We start from the raw sequence: 18014 nt of genomic DNA, 5'->3' as shown, positions 1-18014 counted from the left end.
CTTTAAGTTCCGGTATTCACAGTACTGAAATGAAGTGTATATATCAGCCCAGTCCCAGATGCTGTATCGGTGGGGCAGGTGGGAATCCCTTCTTCCCATGGGTTCACCCAGTGGACACTAGTTTAGATGTTTCTTGGATTACCACTAGCTTGCCATAAGTAGTAGGTTAGGTTTAGGGAGGGTTGGTTAGTCCTCAGTCAGCCAGTCAGCCACACCTCCGAATGTTGAGCCTCAGTGTGGCGTGTGTGTTGGTGGGGCTCCATGAAACACATAAACTAGTGTCTACCTTTTGACCCATTTGTCACCTGAGGGATAAACTGGAGCATCAAGAGGTGCCAGATTATCTCTGGCTGGGCCCAAAAATTACAACTTAGGCATGATGAACTAACTGTGACCGGATCGACAAACTTTACTGATTATCTTGAGATTGTGAGGCAGCTGATTTTGTCATGTGTTATTTGTAATTAAAAAGTCACAGTGTTGTACAGGTGGGAGGGTGGAGTGGGCATCAGCATGAGATTGTGTGGAGGAAACTCATTATTTTATCTGAATTTAATTTGTAAATTCTTTCCATTTTTATTTTCCTTCTTTCTTCAATTTCTTTTTTTCCTTTATATTTCCTTTTCTTCATTTTGTTAATACTTTCATTTTTCCTTTCTGTCTCTGGCCACTTCCTGGCATCCTGTCATTTTACTTTCTTTCCCTCTGCCTTCCTCATCCTCCTTTTACTCTCTCCCTTTTCTGGCCTTTCCTTTTCCAACCCATGTGTGTAAACTTCTACCTTCCTATACTTACCCCTTCTCTCCTTTCCTCTCCTCTCCTCTTTCCTCTCCCCTCCTGTCCCCTTTCCTCCCCTCCTCTTCCCCATTGCATCCTCCCATCTCGCTCCTCTCCTCTCCTCTCTCCTCCTCATCCCCCTTCCCTCCTATCATCCCATGTCCCCCAACACCTCTCCTCTAATCCCCACACATCTCCTACCTCTCTACTCCTGCCCTCTCCTCTCCTGACGTCACCTGTCCCCGTCACAGAGGATCCTGGAGCTGGAGTCGCAGGTGACAGACGTGATGGCCCACATGGAGGCACTTTCAACAGTCAACAGCAACCCAGAGCTGCAGGGCGGCAAGCTGTACATTGCCCCCGAGGCCTCCAAGCCCCAGGGAGCAAGGCGGAAACACCGGAAGTAGATGTATCAGCAGTGGATCAGACTAACTCTCCATTTGCACCTTCATCTCCTCATGGTCATTACTATTATTATTATTATTATTATTATTATTATTATTATTATTATTATTATTTGTTCTTATGATCTGTGTGTGTGTGTGTGTGTGCGTGCGTGCGTGCGTGCGTGTGTGTGATATTACCTGAATAATATTTCCTAATTGTATCTTTATAAGACTGAGTCAAGCTCATTGAATCATGTCTTTTCAAACTCTCATATTTTCTTCTTTAAAACAGAGTAACAGTAAGCAGCCTCTCTTGATGCATGCCACTCAACTGAATTCTTTTCTAATGTTTATCTTACATGAAACACATCACTGGTAGTTTTTGTCTTAATAAATAATTTTGCAAAAGGGGCAGAGCTTGACTAAATACTGCAAAATGCACTTATCTAATTGAAGATGCTGCTGACAACACAGGGTTGGTTCTCTGGGGTATGTCCTGCCTGGCTAATGTCTCACTAGTGTGTGTGTGTGTGTGTGTGTGTGTGTGTGTGTGTAGTATATGAGAAGTTCCATTGTTACTGAACCTCTTACAAAGGCTTCTTATTTATGAATATCTGTAGTTATTACCAGTGTGCCCATGCTTGCATGCATTGTTTTTATGATTGCATTTAATTAGCTATTATTTTTTAAAGTAATTGCAAGATTTCCACTTTTCATTGCTTCATTTGTGATCCTGAAACACCCTTTCTTTAACTTTTCTCACTTCCTTCAGCCGCTGGCCAGTCAGTTTTACCAGCTTTAGATTCTCCCTTCTTTTTTTCTCTTTTAATCTTTCTTAGAACTACAGTATTCATTTCTTAATTTCCACAAGTTTATCTTTGCAGGTTTTAGATTTCTCATAAATATTTGCAAGAAATTTGCAACTGTATTTATTTTAAATGCATTTCCAAGGTTGCTCTTAGTTTGCCTTACCTCACCATCTTTATTCTCAGCTTCTCTTCTCTAGAGCTCCTGTCTCCCTCACACCACTTCAGTTTTCTCAGCATAATTTCCTGTATAGTTTACCACAAGGAGTAGATATTGTAAGTCACATAAAGTATGTAAACTCCAAACTCTTTATTTATTTCATGTTGGATATTCAAGGTATAGGAATAAGACTTATAGGTGCAGTGTTAAGAGATATTGGCTTTCTGTAAATAGTCCCAGTACAAAAGAGAGAGAGAGAGAGAGAGAGAGAGTTTTATACCCAATTTCTGTAGTGTTCAAGTAACAAACGTCCATAGCATAGAGCCCTCTTCCTCCCTTGGCAACAAAGAGCTAGTCAGTGTCAAGATTGCTGGCCGGATGTTGAGATTCATTGCCTCCAAGCACTGAAGGTAATCACAAAACGTTTTCCTGTGTATATATGTAAATAGTAATGTTTTCTTTTTCCAGCTCTATTTCGTTTATATCAAGGAAGATAAATTCATCAGACTGTTTTCTCGTTCAACTGATCTCAGGCCATAAACAATTGAGTCATGCTTGTCAGACCATAATATAGTGTTTCAAAACAATTAATGTGTCAGACCTTGTAGTGTGTCCTGTTTTTTATAGTTGTGATGAGTAACCAAAAGAGTACAGGAAGTCATCATAACAGCCATAACATGTATATCAGTGTACCATTGTAAAGGAATATTAAAAGCAATTACTGATTTGAAAAACTTGTTCATTTCAAAGACTACAGATTGTCTTGTATTCCTGTTCCTAACAACATAATCAAAATCTCCAGAGCCCTTCATAAGCAACATAATGTTCAGGGCAAGTGCCTGGGATGTTAGAGTAATTCACAAGTGGTGGTATTCCAGTGCACTAACTTGTGTATTTTCCTAAAGAGGAATATATTTATTTTGAGTTGTTACTGTCACTAGTATTGTTAAATTTCTCCTGCTGACCATAATGACAAGTTTTCAGTAATATGCAAAGTAGCACAAGTATGTCATACAAAGAAGATACAGATGCATGTATCCATCAGGGGCAAAACTGAAAGATACCACATCCTTTTGGTTCATGTCACAATAGTACAGTAAGTGGAGTTCTTGTAAAGGACCATTATGGATCATAGCATGATTTGTATATGGGAAACACATCATGGACTTAAAAAAAAAAAAAAAAGTTTTAAAATAAAGTTACCCTAGAGAGTCTTCTAATGCAGAAGTAAGATAGTAAATTGCACCCATTCTTAAACATAATAATTGTTGGCTATCATCATGCAGTTAACAATTCAAGTAATCTTAAAGGAAAAAGAAGTGAAGAATATTATGTACTAACCTTAACTCGTGCCTCAGATACTTGGTTGTATAGTGAAAGGGAACTAACAAGGATCTATGAAATGGAAAGTAGGTCCTTAACCTGGTAGCAGCGGGGATCATGTTTCTTTATGGTCCCTCAAAGCGGGAAAAATGAGAAAAAATTACCCCTCACACAAATCATTTCATAATATATATCAAAGCATTTGAGAGCAGATTATGTATCATCTATTTTGGGGGGTTTATGTCATGACACAAATTTATCCCGTCGCTGCTACACGGTAAAGCCACAAATTTGGCCCGTCGCTGCTACTGGGTTAAGAAAACCTGGTAAGCTCACAGGTTAGAATGCTGAGAGTTACAAGAGCATGTAGTCTTAAGGTATGTTGAGGTGGTGTTGATGTGAGATGAATGCAGAGTGATGAATTAATCAGTACTAGTGTATGGAAACAGATACAAGGATGCAGGTTGGGTGGGAGACTGGTATTAGAAAGAAGAAATAAGTAAGATGAAATGATAAGGTGGAGAACTACATGAGAGAAAAATAGTAGAAGTTTACAAGAAATATATCCATGCTAAACACTTGAAATTGAGCAATATTTGATTAGTTTTGGGTTAATACTTTCCTGGCTTATCCAGCAATGACTGGAAGTTATCATTGCAATGTTGCTTTTTTATGTCAAACTGAGTGTGTTTCAGTGTCCTTTTTTTTCTTTTTTCATATCAAATCTAGGATGTTCGGGTGAACCCAAAAACTTGATCATATATTTATCTTCCTGCAACATGTTCAGTTCTGCTTGTAGTTGATCTTTATCAAAGGAACTCACAGGCTGTTCCAGAGGCACTTCAATTTTGGTACCTGGGAGGTCATCTTTGATTATCTTCTTGATACTTTCAGGACTCAGTCTCTTCTCATTCTCATAAATATCCCAGAAACACAAATTCATGATCTGCCTTTTGATTTTACCCTGGATGGCACGAGATTTTAATCGCTTTGCATCTTCATCCCAAAACCCTCATGGAATAATGTTAAGTTGGAAATATTTACTGGGAGCTCTTTCAACTTCTTTGGATCAATTTCAGCTTTGTATGAGATTCGAAGCATCACCCGACTGAGCTTGCGGCTGTTTTTGCACAAGTCACGCAGTTGTGTGTATTCATTGTTGGTACAGATGCGCAAACTGACTTTATAGGTGCGTCGTGTAGCAGGATGGGCATCAAGCTGCTTTATCTCTTTAAGGTAGCGGTGATGCTGGCAAGTGATGCTTTGCCGTTTCCGCAATCCCAACACAGCATCATCAAGTGGCAACTCTCCGTCTCCTCTGAGGAAGCTGCGATCACCAGTGATATTTATTAGTATATCACAATGTTGCACTGCTGTCAGGACATCTCTGAGTCCTGGTGCATCCTTGGGGGAGCCAGCAAGAATAATATTTAGCCTCTGAGTCTTCTGAGGTTCACAATTGTCTTTGTTATACTTACATTCACATAGGGCCTTGAGAGCCTCTGGGTGCACATTTCCATCCACAATGCACCAGTTATCTTGTGGCAGAGTTTTTACTAACTTCTCTACAAATGGATCAGATTGACTGTCATTTTCAGAGAATTGTTTTGTCTCACTTAACGCATAGTAACCACATAGTTAATGATGGGGTCATTGTACTGGTGTGTCACGATGATCATCCCAAATCATACGTGCAATTTCAAAGCAATGCTCCTTTAATTTGTCACAGGAACCAATTCTTTGGCCACTCCCAAGATAATTGGAAGCATTTGTTGATTTTTTTTTAATTCTTCACAACGTACCATATCTTCCATATCTCTTGTGCCATATTCTATTTCAGTAAATATCTTCTTGGCTGCTAAAAAAAACTTATGAGCAGCTATTCTAAATGTGAAATGCTGAATTTTGCCATGAGGGTTGTAATGAGGAAGCAGGAAATGACTTAAGAAACCCATCAAATCACCATGCTCTTGGATGTCCTTATGGGAGATGTATTCATTTCTGTGGTGAAGGCATTATGTGCCAACTTAGTCAGGACAGACATTCCTTTGATAGTGAGATCTCCAGCATCTGCATCTGATCTATGAAGACTAGCCCTGTAAGACTTGGACCATATTTCAAGCCATTTACTGTAGAGCTCAGATTGTGTTTTTACATCAAAATCAGCATTACCACAGAAAACTTTCATTGCCCAGTATATATTGAATGGCTTCCTCATATCCATTGAAAGGTACTTTAGTTTTGAATGGCAATATCCATGAAATGGGTTTTCTGCTGTCTTTCACATTTGCATAATCTCTCGCAGTAATCTGTTAACAAATTTTCTGAAATACACCACCCAGCTCAGAAATGTCTTCATGAGAGTTTTCAGGAAGTTGAAAAGATTAGAAGCCAATCCACCCCAGAGTTTCAACACCAGGTTGTCTTCGCTGCTCACAGAAAATGCATGATCATTATTATCCTTCATGAATTTGTATCGACAGGCAGAAGCACGACTGTCTGACCAAGGAGACAGGGAAGTCTCCTTGTCTATAGTGGTTTTATCCAGGAAGTCCAGTGAGTCAATCATGAGGAGGACCTTAGCCTTCCTCATAGCCTGCACTACCTCCTCACCATGCTTCAACTGATTTAGGAAGGTGATCCAGCATGTGCTTCTCTAGATCCAGTAGTTGTCTCACAATCAGAGGAGAGAGACTCTAATCCCTAGACATTGGACAGCCAGCAAAGTCAAAATTAACAAGATTGTGTATCTGCAATAAAGAATACAGGTGGAAATGGCAATTTGAAGTAGCAATTCATGGATTGTTAATTTGTCTAATAAAGTAACAATTGGATATAGAATAAACATATTTTGGAAAAAAATAACAGTAAGCAGCAAATTATTTTTTTTCTTTGAGAATGTATAGAATGGAAGATTGAAATGCATTTCAGCTCACCCTGTGCTTGCCATGAAGCCAGTAGTGCAGGATGAGGGCAAAGAGGGCCGTCTTCCCACTCTCAGGACGCCCCAGCACCAGCAAGTGTCGAGGTAACTTGGTTGCATCCTCCTGGTGCTTTTTTGTGTGTGAAAAATTCAGGAGATCTGCCACACTGACCTCTCTGAGTGTACAATTATGATGCCTTAAAAAATGGCATTAAGGTAAGTAATTTTGAAATGCATTATAAAAGAATGTTGAAAAATCCTTGCTCATTGCACCTTTTAAATATCAGTCAAGTATACCTACCTAGAAATTCACATGTTCAATAATTTTGTGCTTAGGGTTCTACCACTGGCAGAGCATTATCTTTCACCTGCTCCTTAAATATGGCTAAAGAAGTTTTCCATCCACACCTTGACCCCTCACCCTTCAGTGTCTCCCGGGCCACCCTCACCCTCACCTTCTGTCTCTTTCCCGTTGTTCTTTGAGGTGACAAGGGTTCAAGGTATGGAAGATGGGTTTCCCTGGTGGCTTATCATTCTTCAGGTCAGGTCGATAGGCATCCACCATGCGCTGGTAGTGCTCCTGAAGCTCATTATTGATGCTTTCTGGCAGGGGTAAGAATATATGCTACTCAGGTCCATTTTACGAGAGACTTGAGTTGTGGGGAAGATGTAGGAGCATTCAGTTAGTCAGTAATCCTTCTTCCCTTCACCACTTTTGAACTTAAACTAAAATCAGTTGCTTTTATAACATACATAAGTAACCATATTCTAACAGTGTATGATGGAGCTGAAAAGACCCGTTACTTATATAGTATTTCCACTAGAAACTGGCGGGTGGGATAGTGGCGGCTGCAAGGTCAGCTAAGCCCTCACCTTGCCAAGTTACCACACTATCTCGATCAACACCTCTCGCTTCTCTCATATGTCAGCTATTTACTACCTTTAAATGAATTTGATTAAATAATTGGATAATCAATAAGGTCATACAGTGTTAAGATTGTTTCGTTTTTAGGATAATAACAAAGATTTTGTATAAATACCGACACTTTTTTATAGAGATGTTATGAAGTATAGTGCCGCAGACAAATCTATCCATTTCAGTAGGTGAAGGCCTGAAGGGTGTGGGGTCACTACACATGATCCAGAGGAAAGATTGGAAGAGGAAGTAGGAAATGAGGGAAAATATTGGCAGTGGTGACTACATGTAAATGATCTGAAGGAGAGTGAACGAGTTACTGAAAATAGCAAGATTATAAATCGAAAACAATTTTGAGATAAGGAATTTTTTTTTGATTTTTAATAGGTAATTGTTTAGGGCAAAGTCCTACAATATTATTAGTATTCTTATTCTTTGTTAATATTTACTCTTAGGAGGCGGTGGCCGGGCGTGATGGTGAGTCTGTGGACTGGTTCGAGTCCCGCCGAAATACGCTGATTTTCAACCATCGTAGAGTGGCGGAAGATTCCCCATGCTGCCTGATCTTCAATCAACCTAAGCAAGTGAATTCCTTAAGCGAGCACTGGGGCAGCATGTGTAGTGCCGATGCCTGATGGGCTGAGCCCTCATAACCCACTTAGCCAGGGGTAACTCTTTGCCGACTGGTAAAGGAGTGGCTCTCCCGTTACGCTGGTCGCGGGTTCGATCCCTCGCATGCATACCTTTCCTTGTCTGGATTAATTTCTCGTGTGTTTCGTTACACACAGTGGCCGTGTGGGAGTGATTGATTGATAGTTTATTGTTGCAAGTAAAACAACAAAGGAGAAGGGAGGAGCATGCCATCCCAACCCCAGGAGAAAAGAGAAAATTCTGGGTATTTCACTGGTGGCAAGGTGGTGGGATCCTCTCCTGTGGTTCTGTTGTATCACCGAGAGGGTAACAGGTAGAGTGATGGCCATGCTCCCGAAGTTCATAGAAAATGGGAACTCAACACAGAAATTAATCTAAATAGAAATGGGAGACGTGCAGTGCCGACTTGCCTGATGGGCGAGTTTCATAACCCATAGCCAGTGGGGTACCTCTTTAATAACTGGTATAGGAGTGGTTCTCCGTTACGCTGGTCGCGGGTTCGATCCCCGGCGTCGGCAAACCTTTCCTTGTCTGGATTAATTTCTCGTGTGTTTCGTTACACGTATTGACCGTGTGGGAGTGTAGTAAAGAAAATTCTGGTATTTCACATGGGCCAAGCAAAGTCATACCTATATCACGGCAACCACTAACGTACGTGACGGCCTGGTGTCCCCACGACAGTCTGCCAGCACACCGGCGCTTTAGGCAGCACATAAAAAGTGTGAGTAATAATTGTTGTTGTAGTAGTAATTGTAGTAGGTTAGTTGTAGAACTGTAAAAACATACTGAAACCAGTATAAGCGCAACTTCCTTCCCCGCTCACTGTGACGCTAAAGAAGCCTGTAATGAAAACTTTTGTGTTGTTTCATTGATTTTGGTGTAGTCTTAATAAGTCTGGATCGAGAATACACTTACCTCTGACAGCCGGGTCTGGTGCAGAATCCCCATGGCTGCTTACGTCGACACTGACTTGACAACAGTTGAGCTTACTGATAAAGATATCTGGAGGCCCAGCCGGCGTGAATCATCATCCATGACGTGATAACTGATAAGGTGTTTCTGAAGGCACTGATACACTAAGCAGGCAAAGTGATGATAGGTAGCCTGTTCGTATCTGACATTTTCATGCAACCAAGACAGAAAATAGTGTTAAATAGTCAAGATATTAATTTAGTGTGCCCAGAAGAGGAAGAGCCCAAGGAGTCTATAAGTTATCTAGAGCATCCTTGGAAGAACCGAAGAAGCCGTGGCGCACAGCTTGGGGTCTGCAATCTGCATCTGAGGGGCCCGTCATCCACGGAGAGGTATACCTACAAAATTCATACAGTAGCATTCAATTCGGATTTTCTTTCCCTCAGAATTTCTAAAGGGAGGCCCAACTTTTTCCGTGGTCTTGCCCCCCCTCCCCCCCCGTCCACAACCCCTCCGGTATGTACGCCACTGGCAAGAACATAAACAACTGCCCGTGAGAGAGAGAGTGAATGTCAGCATGATTTTGAGAAACCTCTCCTCATCTACCAAGGCGATGTGTTTTCCCGATATAATTTTTTTTAATTCCCAAAATGTACCGAAGACTGCTCGTTTCATTAATTTTCTACACACACACACACACACACACACACACACATCTCTCTCTCTCTCTCTCTCTCTCTCTCTCTCTCTCTCTCTCTCTCTCTCTCTCTCTCTCTCTCTCTCTCTATATATGCTCTCCCTATATATATATATATATATATATATATATATCTAATTATTACATAATGTATATCTGCGAGTTTTCGCTAAGAATGTTGAAGCTTCGAACAGTGTCCTGAGCTGGCGGCCGCGTTCATGCCGCGGCAGTCTGGCAACCTGAGCAGGAGCGGCAGTCTTGGCGTTGTCACGGAAGTTTGTGTGGCTGTCATGTGTGTATTTCGTAATGTGTGCCGCTGCTACTCAAGACGAAACCAGTGCCACTCAGGCATGACGTCCTGCAGGGGCTGCCGCTGTCACCTCGGTTCTCACTCAGGCCTGGGCGCTGGCTGCACCTTTCCCTGGTCCTGGCTGCTCGTCTGGCCGCCATTGAATTAGCCCTCATCACGACCTGCTGAGGTGAGCTCACTTGTTTGATTTGTTCTTCGAGATGAGTATTTGACAACACAGCGGATTTTTTGGGCACATCTTGCCTCCATTTTATTAGGGGAGTACAAGACTTTGTGACTCGTTAAATTCGCGGTGGGGGTGGAGGGGGTGTCGTTGTGGGGGTCATTTGTAAGGTTATGAAGGTGGATGAGGTTCTTTGGATTAAGGATGAGGTGCTGATTGATGAGGGGCTCTGAAGGTCCAGGAGGAGGCTGCTGGAGGCCGAGGAGAGGCTGTGGTGGTCATGAGGAAATAATAGAGGTCAGGAGAGGAAGTTGTAGAGGTCGAGAAGGAGGAGGTTGTGGAGATTGAGTGCAAGCGTTAATTGTGAGAAGGGTGATAAAGGGGCAGGGGAGTTGAGGCCGAGATCGTGGGGATTAAGGAGGCGCTAGGGGTTGAGGACAAGGTGGCGGTCGAGGAAGGGGGGGAGAGTTGAGCAGTAGGTAGCTAAACAAATTGTCGGATCAGTATGGTATGTCAACACCAAGCCTTTTACACCCCTACATAATTTATGGCCCACATATCATATTGCTATATGCGTTTACGAAGCCATTTACTCTTGTATATTAAGCCAGCCAGGAGGTCACGTCTACACTTTCAGAGGACGCGTCCCCACCCCCCAAACACCCCCACCACCCTCCCATATTTCCCCCCTCCATCCTCCTTTCGTATCCCTCCCCGTCTCCTCCTTACCCTCCCCTCCCCTCATTACTCAATTTCCTGCCTCTTCCATTATGTTATACCGTTTACTTTATGTAGGTACTGTACTTATAGCTACATATGTCATATAGGTATGCATCTAAGTAATACAGTGTGTGCAGCTTTCAATATTACTTAACATGTAACGTGAGTACTGCAAGCTTTCATGGGCAAAACGTATATCACGTTGTTCATTACTGTATAACATCATGTTTACGCAAATGTAGTAGGAGGCAAATGTGTTGCATCGTAGGTCCCATGGCCAGCCGAATGAACACGCTCTATTTGTTATTACCTGTGGCCTTGACTTTCTTGTAATAACTTGTTCTTCTTTAGAACATAGTGTATTTATCACAACAACATGGTCAAGTTGACATTATATTATTTTGTTGACTTGTGTCGTTCATAACCACAGGGTTCCATATAAATTGCACGAATTGTTCTTCTCTGCATCACTGCATCTTTGTTTATTGATGCCTAATGGTAATAATGGCGTTGTAGCTTTATCAAGTACATTTGAGGCAATAAATATACAAAATATGCTGTGGGATATTATGAAGTTACTGTATGTTATACATTGTATTATTTTTATGAAATGAAAGTATTATGATCGATATACGAGTAGCCATTGTACGAATAAAATAGGCAAACATGATAGTACACGATTTAATCGCAGTCACTGTCCAGGAACACATCATCATCCTCCTCCTTTCATCATCGCTGGCGACGTTGATGATTACAGGTCCCACCGGCTCATGGATGTTATCAGACCTCCAGTACCCTTTTTCATAGTTTTGGGAATGTCTGACCGCTGCCAACCATACTTCTAATATTTACTCCGAATGTATTCCGTACCAATGTACGTGATGGTATAGTAATACTCATACCTCCCTATCACGTACACGTGTGTGGACGGTGATAAGCAATTTAGGGGAGACGGGAGGGGTGGGTGAGGTATAAGGGTAGGGAGGGAATAGTCTGGGGGTTGGTAGGGTGTGAAGGCGAAGTAGACGAGTACCCACATTCGTTCGAATGTGTATACGACCTTAGTGACCATGCCTGGCTTCGGCTTAATATACAGGAGTAAACTCTTCATAAAACACATTAAGCAATATATAAATATGCAAATTATGTAGGGGTGTAAGGCTTGGAAAAAAAAAGTTGAAATACCATAATGATCCTGAATAATTTGTTTAGGAATTATTATTTCCGAAAACAGTGTAACACGGCCAGTGAAACCCATTAGTAGAGCGACGAAAAATGAGAATGAGGTGGTTATGTTGTTAGGGACTCAGGTCATCTGCCTTCCTATCGCGTCCCCTTACTGACTATTTTATTATGATGTTCTGTCGCAGTTCTCTAGCTAGCCGAAGCACACGAGATAATTTTGCTTTCAACTGTACACCTTACCTTTATTATGTGATAGGGATGGGTGGTGAATTCAGGTTCAGTGTTTATGGTTGAGTCAGCGAGATTATGTACAGGCTGTAAAAACCGAGATGTCTTGTTGAGATGACGTAATGTAATTAAGTGTGTGTGTGTGTGTGTGTGTGTGTGTGTGTGTGTTTTGAAAGAAACTAGAACTGGATAAATGGGGTTACTCTTCTACGATACGTGTTTCCGTATATGGTAAATTGATACACGGCCCGGTAGCTCAGTGGATAGAGCGTTTGCCTTCATTCAGAAGGACCAGGGCTCGATTCCCCCAGTCAAGGTGAAGATAAGTTGGGTCTATCTTCTTTTCACGTGTAGCCCCTGTTCACCTAGCAGTGAGTAGGTACGCGGCGTCAGGCGAGTTGTGACCTCGTTATCGCGGTGTGTTGTGTGAGTGGTCTCAATCCTACCCAAAGATCCAGTACTATGAGCTCTGTGCTCTTCCGTAGGGGACCGGCTGGCTGTCTCGAGAGAGACCCGCAGCAGATCAAGAGGTGAATTATACACACACACACAAAAAAAAAGTTCATTAAATGCCCTACCCGTAGCCTACATTTCACAGCTTCTCGTAATATTAAGTAAACGGAAAACGGATGGGGTTCGCAATAGTATTATATAAATAAAAAAAAAAGATCGGTAATCAACACTATTGGGTTGAAATCAAGACATCGAACTCAAATCCATGAAATTACCTGTTGCGATACGTGTAAGCCCTGGCAGACGAAACTCGTAAACCAGAGAAGAAAAAAAAGGATAAAAGTGATCGTGTCAGCCCTTAGAAGACAATGCCGGTGGATGCTGGAGAGAAGTCCGTCATGATGAAGGCGGCGGAGTAGGGGCACAGCGGGAAGAGCTCCTTGCAAGGGGTCCCGCGCTGCCCGTGCCACACCGCCTTGTCGTACCGCCCGTAGAAGCTCTGCTCGTCCTGTCACTCGCGACCCCTGATAACATATTGAGTGGTTGTTGGGCTGTACCATGAAGGATGGCGGTAGTATTAGTTTATGTGGTCACCGTTTGGATACTGGTGACACTAAACTAATAAATTCTTGTATGTAAGTTTTGTGGTGGAGATTGAAGAGGCGCCATGGCTCAAATAGTAATGAAGACTTTAGGAATAAGGAAAGAGTGAAGAAAATAGTGAATGAATTAGATAAGAGGTTTGACACCATACAAGAGGAACGAAAAATGGAGAAGTATTGAAAAGTAAGGAAGAACGGGAGGAGTAGAAGGGGTTGAAGAGGTGACATGAACGAACGAAAAAAAAAAAAAATGCTTGTTAAGGAAAGAGCGTGAAGAATTACGGAGTGAAGGAAGAGTGACATGTAGCGAAGAAAGCATAAAGTAAAGGATGAAAAACGGAGTAATCAATGACAGTGTGAAGGTCAATGTTGCATTACCAGAAGGGCAGCAGGATGGTGACCTCGCTAGTCAGTCAGGTCGAGCTGGTCCTTCTGCGCCAGTTCACACACCAGCCGCAGCCCACACTGGTCCTTGTCCTTGGCGGATCTGGAGAGGGAGAGAGAGAGCGAGAGAGAGAGAGCGAGAGAGAGAGAGAGAGAGAGAGAGAGAGAGAGAGAGAGTAGAGAGAGAGAGAGAGGAGAGAGAGAGAGGAGAGAGAAATTAAGTACAGAATTACAGAAAATCAGACCACACAGACCCCATGAATTCAGACTTTGGTGGTCTGTCCTAACCCCAAGTGATTTTACATTAATCAGAAGGCTCCAAAACGTTGCATTTCTCTGAGTTGATATTAAGTTGAAGGAAGTGACGGTCGAGCTAATTTTTGAAGGAGTCAATCGTGTTACACTGGACCACTGATGGTGGAAACTTATTCCATTCTCGCACTTCAACGTTGGTGAAGAAAATTTGAGTGCAGTCTGAATTTGCTTGTCTACATCTTTTTTGGAGTTTTACGCCATTGTTCCTCGTGCGCAAAGTGTCATCGATCATAAACAATGTTGATCTGTCTACATTCGTGAAACCATTAAGTATTTTAAAACATTCGATCAGTTTCTTCCTCGAGGCGACGTTTCAAGAGAGAGAACATGTTAAGGGGTAGAAAGCCTTTCTTCGTAGGATTTGTTGCGCAAGGAAGGGATCATTTTCGTTGCCCGACGCTGAACACCTTTCTAATTTAGCAATATCCGCTTTGCATGATGGGAGACCAAAACTGTACCGCATATTCCAAATGGGGTCTGACTAAACTATTGTAGAGCGGGAGTATTACATCTTTATTCTTGAATAAAGTTTCTTTTAATGAAGCCCAACATTCTGTTCGCTTTATTTGCTGCATCGATGCATTGCTGTGAGAATAAATTTTGAGGTTTGACGCGATTTTGACTCCCCAAGTCCTTGACGCATTGAACGCTTTGCGTTTAACGCCGCGCATTTCGTAATCGAACTTCTTATTCCTCGTTCCAACTTGAAGGAGAGAGAGAGTTAACCCCTTATACTGGCTTTGTACTTCATTTCTATATTAATTCTTCGTCTTTCATCATTTATCCGTGTATGGAGGCAATTACAATACCAAGTGAACAGTGTAATAATAAATAGGGGATATAAAAGGCTGGAATGAGTTTTAAAGCTATGGAAACCGAAAAACCAATCCAAAAGTAATAATTTAGCCTAATCGTGTCCCCTCTCCATCCCCTTTTCTTTAAGAGTTCCTCCATGAGCACCAACACGCCCACATTGGATAAGGCTTTCATGAGGTTGTGGGTGTTTCCACAGTTTTGTGAGCCTAGTGATAGTTTAACAAGGCTTCTGCACCATGGATGTGATAAAAAAAATCATGAGAACCCGATTAATCTCCTAATCTCCTTTGTGACCTTTGGAAATATTTGTCTCGAGAGTCGGAAGCATGTGAGAAGACAGGTCTCGCACCTGGGGTAACCTGTCCGTAGAGATCCTCGAGCTTCTCCTTGCCCATCGCCCTCCAGGCCTCCTCCTCCTGCCGCAGCCGCCACACCAGCCGCCGCCACAGCCGCCGCAACGCCGCCTCCGCCAGAAGCCGCCGCCGTAGCCGCCGCCACATAGCCGCCACCAAAGCGACGCCCGACGACGAAGCCCTGACACAAATTATGTGGAAAAAGATGGTATTGACAAGGAAAAGTGACATTAGGAAGTCGACAGGGTATTAAAGCTCCTCTGTTAATAGAGTGAAAGCTCGAATGGTTAAATATATGTATTTAATGGGGAAAAATAGATTAATGATTGATTGATGATGTGATCGTATTTGAACAGAATGAAGATGAGAGGCCTGGAAATAAGTGTGACACTATATTAGACTATCACACTCACTATTTGCCCCATTTGCATTTCTTACCATTCTAATTTTAGTATTTCAGGGGTCATTTTCTGTCATAATTTACGAACTTATCACTGCAGGTCAAAGACTGAACTAACTATTGTCTCATTTCCATTATTTCATTTGAATTTCCATAAGTACATTGGGAGATTTTTTTTTCTTTTTCATATAATTTACAAACATATCAGTGGTATCAAAGACTGAACTCGCTATTTGTCTCATTTGCATCCCTTAACACTTGAATTTCAGTATTTTCGGAATTTTCTTTCATAATCTATAAACCTAATAGTGCAAGTCAGAGATTCTATCCATTACCACATGAAATAGTTAACGCTGCTCTTTAATCCTTCAGTTACTCACCCCGGCGACGAAGCCCGCCGCAGCAAGGAGCTCGGGGGCGGCAGCTGGGTTAGCCTCATGCGACAGGGGCGGAGAGGGTTGGCAGCGGCGGGACTAACACCACCTCCACCATCAGCACCACACCACCAATGCTACAAGGGATCTCGGCATTTACCACCAGCTACGGGAGGAAACATGATATAGATGAGAGTGGTAAAAAAGTTGCTCATGGATTTGCATACGTATTGGTTTTATAGTCATTTGTCCGTAAAGGTTAAGCGTCGCCCCGTTGGTGTTCTCGCATCTTCTCATGTGTTTTCACTTTTGGTAGTAGTAATGTTATGCGGACGATGAACGTGTAGCGAACAGTACCCAGACACTGCGTCGTCATCATCAGTCGTCCTTTTACAGTCTCCAGGCTCGTAGTGGCGTCTGTTCAGGACGTGCTTCTCTTTCCGTACCGTCTCGTTTCACTGACTTGTTTTTTTTTGTTTTTTTTTCTCAGCAATAAATACCACGTTGGAAATCTATATAATCACTTTCATTGATTATTTTCACATAACTGTATGTATCTATTCCTTCCGTGCCACTCAATACACCCCACCCTCTTGCCCATCAGGTGTATTTAACATGATAGTTGAAGTGTATTACTGTAGTGCTGACTTGCCTGATGGGCGGGCCTCCCGCAACCCCACTTAGTCAGTGGGGTATCCTCTCTTTAGCCGACTGAGTAAAGGGTGGCTCTCCCGTTAGAGCTGGTCGCAGGTTCGATCCCCAGCGCCAGCAAACGCTTTTCCTTGCTCTGGATTAATTTCTCGTGTATCGTTACGCAGTGGTCGTGTGGGAGTGTAGTAAAAGGAAAATTCTGGCATTTCAATTTACTACGTAATAAAACAGCAATGTCCGTTGTCGTTTACCTGAAAAAAAAGTATACGTTGCTCCAATCAGACACCAAAGACATTTCAAATCTTTACGTTGCATTTCGCCTTGAGGTCGCTGTTCAGTGTTCCTTCTTTTTCGTCCAGACAGCACACTTGATAGACTGGGACCTGGGCAGTTGTTGTAGCTGACTGTCGAAACTAGAGCCTCTCTGAATTACATATGCCATGCATAATGAGACTCCAGACCAACTGGTTTCCTGTCCCCGCACCGATGACGACCAGTGCTCTTCTGATGCTGTGTCGGTCACATTTCTCGAACACTCTCATTATGTTTAGTGAGCGCCTGCGTCTGGGTCGCCACTACTTCGAATGTGGGTTACTGAATGCCGGACAGCGGAAGGGTACACATTTTAATACCACCATGAGTCCTCAGACTACGCACGATATAAATCTTCAATATAAAACCAGGGGCACGGCAGGCAAAAAATGGGAACTCTGGTGTAGACAATCGCGCCCAATAACTTACAGTTAAAAGAGAAAGATTTGTGTGCGGCAACTGAACAGTGATCGAGGAACTGTTGTTCATGGGAGTTACGATTTAATTATCTTTCTCAACTCTGCTGTTAAATGGAAATTTTCCTAATTAAAATAAAGCGACGCGAACAAATAACACAGTGTTAGACGAATCTAGGGGAATACACAGAATAATACGAATTGAACGACGTCTCAACCAGACACACGAAAGCGCACATTCCCAGTAAACACTAAAAAAGTTCACGTCATGTTAAAACTAAAAGCAAAAGCGTGCAGTAATGGCCAGACCCTGGGTCAGCCCTCGCCTGCAAATCACACTATATTGCTCTGCTGTCCATGGGATCGTCCTGCCACACAGTCTGTTTCTGGTGCTCGTTACCCCACGTGGCTCCATTTTATACCCGCTTGTTCAAGGACACGGGATCGCAGGCCCCGACTCGAGGCTCCTCTTATTTACTTCGATGACCCGCTGGCCTGCAGGGTTACGCCAATACTCCCTCTTTGTTTCTTCAAGAAGGGGTAGGAGTGTTTGAACGCTCTGCGCAAACATTTTGTAGCGCACAGAATCAGGAGTCTGTGATGGAATTAGTTGCCGATAATATTTGTTGACCAATTGTTGAGCTTGTGCCATGCTTTAAGGACATGAAAACCTGAATCGATGCTTAGTCAACGACTCGAAACTTTATAAGGAAGAACCGACCACTCTGCAAGGAGCGAGAAAAAGAATCTACAACCATCACCATTCCGAATACTACTACTA

The 18014-nt window shown here is 42.6% G+C and overlaps 2 pseudogenes; one reads left to right on the top strand and one right to left on the bottom strand.

Annotated features, from left to right (window-relative positions):
* LOC126996366 (BRCA1-associated protein-like) overlaps positions 1 to 3349 on the top strand; it is a 65764-nt pseudogene extending 62415 nt beyond the window's left edge.
* On the bottom strand, positions 2852 to 15919 carry LOC126996365 (uncharacterized; annotated as a pseudogene).
* Between the last annotated feature and the right edge of the window lie 2095 nt (positions 15920 to 18014).

The sequence above is a fragment of the Eriocheir sinensis genome, chromosome 10 (genome assembly GCF_024679095.1).
Source record: "Eriocheir sinensis breed Jianghai 21 chromosome 10, ASM2467909v1, whole genome shotgun sequence".
In the NCBI taxonomy this organism is placed as follows: Eukaryota; Metazoa; Arthropoda; class Malacostraca; order Decapoda; family Varunidae; genus Eriocheir; species Eriocheir sinensis.
This window is presented reverse-complemented; position numbering and strand designations above follow the sequence as displayed.